At 29.6% G+C, this 4,452-nt stretch overlaps 1 pseudogene; it reads right to left on the bottom strand.

The window, feature by feature from the left end:
• Window positions 1–1,978: 1,978 nt before the first annotated feature.
• On the bottom strand, window positions 1,979–2,908 carry LOC106026063 (olfactory receptor 5AC1-like; annotated as a pseudogene).
• Window positions 2,909–4,452: the final 1,544 nt, after the last annotated feature.

The raw sequence follows: 4,452 nt of genomic DNA on the forward strand, positions 1-4,452 counted from the left end.
CTATCCATGGTATTGCAACAGCTGAGATTTTTTTCAAAAAAATCCTAATAAAATCACACACTACATATGCAATTATAAAGGGAAAAAAGGGGTTAAAATAATAAATTGCTTTGTTTATGTATCCCAGAAAAACATACTACACAATGTACATGAAAAAGTAAATTTATTTAAATTTATACAAATAATAAAAATATTTAGTGGATTACTCTAAAGAGACAAGCATTAAATTATGAATCAAAAATATTTAAGAGAATCTGGAAATGTTAAGAAAATTAAGATTTATGTTTGCAAAATGAGTAACATAATTATAATTTATGTCACATAGCTGGAAATTTTCTGAAGTATAGATAAAATTTTAAAAGTAACAAACTTATTCATGCTGGGTAATTTTAAAATTTTGCTCATGTTTCTTTATTAGGGACTTGCTATAATTAATCTTTTTTATTTTAAAGAGAATAAAAACAATAAAAATGATACAAGATTTCAAAACAAAATGATAGGATATTAACAGTGGTTATTATATTGCAAATTGTTGTCTGCAAAACAGTTGATCACATTATCAGATCAAAATGTACAACAGATATCATGAAAAGGAAGGAAACTGCTTAAAAGGAAACAACAATTGGAGTGGGGAAAGGAGAAAAGAAAGCAAGGAAGAAAAAAACAATATATATATATGATAGCTAAGACAAATGTACTATTGATTCTATTAGTTCATTGAAAGGAATAGTTAGTGTTTATACTGTTTGATCAATTTTGCAAGTCTGGAATTAATCTTAATACTATAGACAAATTGGTAGTTCCAAAAATGCATTTTTGATAGACTCATGGTAAATATTTATCATAGTCCTAAATATTTACATAAAATTTGGGTATACTTCCATAGAAACTATTAGCCTGACAAAAGCTAAAATGTCTTTTACAAAATCAAAACACATACTCTCGTTTTTAAACTACTTACCTTTATCATTCTATGAATTGATTAATTCTTATCGTATGACTTCTTTTTTTGAGCTAACTATAGTGAAAAAGGCAAATTTGCTTGAGGAATATGACTGTTTTACTGGAAAAGGAGTTGAATCATTATTGTTTGTATGATGAATGCAAAATTGCTTCAATGAATTTTAAATGACTATTTCCAATTCAGGAACATCATCATTTCAAAACAAGAAAAATAAGCAATATATATGTGCACAAACATATGAAGAAAGGAAAAATTTACTAGAATTTTCAGTCTTACCTTTATGTACTAGACCAGTCTTATATCTGATATAATCTTGCCTTCTGCCCAGTCATCTCCTACTAAAACCCATAGGAATAGTAATGCCACCTCAAGGTAGATCTCTGGATAACTTCTATCACATTAAAATATTCCAAAATGTATAGATTTTTAACATCATGCTAAATAAAATAGCCCTGACACAAATATGGCCCATGATTAATTTTTATGCTCCATATCTTGTTCATTTCAGGTTCCATTTCTCTTCCTAAGATTCACCAATATGCTTTAGAACTCTTTACTTTTTCCTAACTTTTATCAATGAATGGCATATTTCTCCGCAGCAATATACTCATCCAAGTAACAGAGCTGTATTTTTATTATTCCACCAGGCTTACTATGAAGGACAAATAACTAAAACACCTCATTAAAGTGCATATCCATAAAAGTAGATGGACTTATTCAAGTAACTACATGCTGAATCCTTTTAGGTATTTTCAATATTCCCATTTCTCAATAAAATGACAATTGCAAAATGAAAATTTGGAAATCCTTAGGAAATAGCTGATTCATTCTACCTAAATAGGCTGGTCATGGGTTATTTACAAACCATCTCTAGGATCTCCCCCACGGAGGCATAATACAAGCTGCATTCCCTCATGCACCTTTCATGACCTTCTGGTGAAATAATACAGTAGTAGATAACATTATGCAAGGTTTTTCCTTAGTATATAAAAAAGAAAAAAGTTTGAAACATCTCTAAGAAGTATTTACTTTTCTTATCCTTTTCAAGGCACCAATAATCTTTTTGTTCTTCAAACTATATACAAAAGGATTTAGTAGGGGAATTATTATTGTGTAAAATATAAAATATACTCTGTCCAGATTGTCAGTTCTTCCAGACTCTGGGCACACATACATGAGGAACAGACTGCCATAAAACAAAGACACAGAGAGCAAGTGGGAGCTGCACATGGACAAAGCTTTGCTTTTACCTTTCTCAGATATTTTTTTCAGGATGACAAAAAGAACATAAAAATATGAGACGATCATAGCCATAAAAGTAAGGACTTGTATAAAGGCCGAAAAGACTAAAACAGAAATATGTTAACTGTTGAATCAGTGCAAGAAATTTTGAACAGTTGTAAAATTTCACAGTAGAAATAATCTATGATATTGGACCTGCAAAAAGTTAGTCTAGATAACAAACTCACATGAATTGCTGAATGCATAAAACCAACAAAATATGAAACACCTATAAACCGAGTTCAGAGGCTATTGGACATCACCACCTGATAAATCAAGGGATTACATATGGCTACGAAGCGGTCCTATGCCATCACTACCAAAAGGAAACATTCCGTAGTTGCACTGGAACCAAAAATGTAAAGCTGAGTGAAACACCCAGCCAAGAACATTTGATGACTCTTAGATAAAAGTTGATAAGCATTCTCGGAGTCACAGAAGACGAAGTGCACGCATCTGCAAATGCTAAACTGCTGAGGAAAAGTACACGGGGGTGTGAAGGTGAGGGTCCTTCCAGATGAAAACAATCAGTCCAAGGTTGCCCACCATGGTGATGAGGTAGATGACAAGAAACACTAAGAACAAGGGTACCTGTAACACTGGACAATCCGTCAGTCCCACAAGGACAAAATTGGTTACCAGAGTCTTATTGTCTTCTGCCATGTCCAAACTATCACTAAAATGAAAGGATAAGTGAGAAGCCGTCACAAATGAAACATAATGAGGCAATATTTTTGTGCATCTAACATCTTCCCCAGAAATGCTTGTCATTTCACTGATATTTTAAATTATTTTACCTTTGTCTACTTTTATATGCATTTAAAATTCTCCACAGTAAGTATCAAAATGATAATTCACCTGGAGGGGCATGCAAATTTAATGTGAATCTTTTTAACATGAGAGACTTTTTTTTAGAACTACATACATTTGTCTCAAATATGTCTGAAATTGTATGAGCTAGATATTCAAAAAGACTAACTAGATATTTATTCCAGTAAAAAATCTATAATTTCAGTAATATAATCTTAAATTTATTTCCTTATATTATATATTCTGATATTGCTATCACTATATCATTTAATGTTTGCATTAAATAAGAGATGATTTCATGATTAATATATGCTGAAAAGAAACAAATGCATGGAGGATTACAGACTGTTAAGGTATTTCCATGTGTAAAAACTTTTTTCATAATCTCACCTCTAAATATTTAAATAAAATACTTTTTACTGAAAAAGAAACATTAGAGAAAATACAGCTTATTTAATTTTAAAATATAGAGTATATTTAAAATTAAAAATCAATCATAAAAATAATTGTTATAAATTTATTTATCTTTATTGAATACAAATGATAATGAATGCGCTTTAGAATTTTTATTTGTAGATATGTATCTAAAAAGAGCATTACTATGCACACGGTAAAATATTATTAAAAATTAATAATCATTAAAGAGTTTTGACTTCAACAAACTGATTCAATTTTCTTTGTGCCCTCTATTAACAAAAGTCCTGATTAGTCCTAAGTTTAGTGCTGCAATGTAGTTAATGCAAGGGATGTTAAATTCAGTAAATTTTTTTCCAAAGAGTGGTCCAATAGGCACAGAGGTACAAGGAACCATAGAAATTTCCTTTAATTACTTTAATTTATATTGTCATGATTGTATAAAATTAAGATATTTTGTTGCAGTCAATCACACAAGCACAAAAGTCAATATTTTCCATTCTGAAAAGTTACAAAGTGAGATTTGATAATGCACCAATATGTCTGTTAAGATAACTTTCACACTGTTAAATAAAATCTGAACATGTTGAATTTTATTGATCATTGTTACTTCAATTTTTATTATCATTTTTCTATTACTCAAAGTTAATTTTAAAACTTCCCAAGAACTTTCTCTTCTATAATACCAAAAAAAAAAGCTTAACTGGATTATGAAAATTCACATGTGTACTTAACATCTGTCTATTTAGATTGCTCAAATTTTAAAAATCATCTATTATATTAATTTATTACCTAACATGTCTATCTGAGAGATAAATTTCAAAGCTACAATAAAGAAAATTAGGGAGATATTTGCAGTCTCACCCAATTCCTATGAAAGATTATAAAATTGGAAATGTTTTTATTTTCTGAAAGTAGCATAAAACATAAAAAGTAATATTCCTTTTGTACTGATTTTTCTTGGAAACAACAAATTGTAGGAA

This window comes from Cavia porcellus, unplaced genomic scaffold (assembly GCF_034190915.1).
Source record: "Cavia porcellus strain 051 isolate PalLab524CR breed Dunkin Hartley unplaced genomic scaffold, mCavPor4.1 scaffold_34, whole genome shotgun sequence".
Taxonomy (NCBI): Eukaryota; Metazoa; Chordata; class Mammalia; order Rodentia; family Caviidae; genus Cavia; species Cavia porcellus.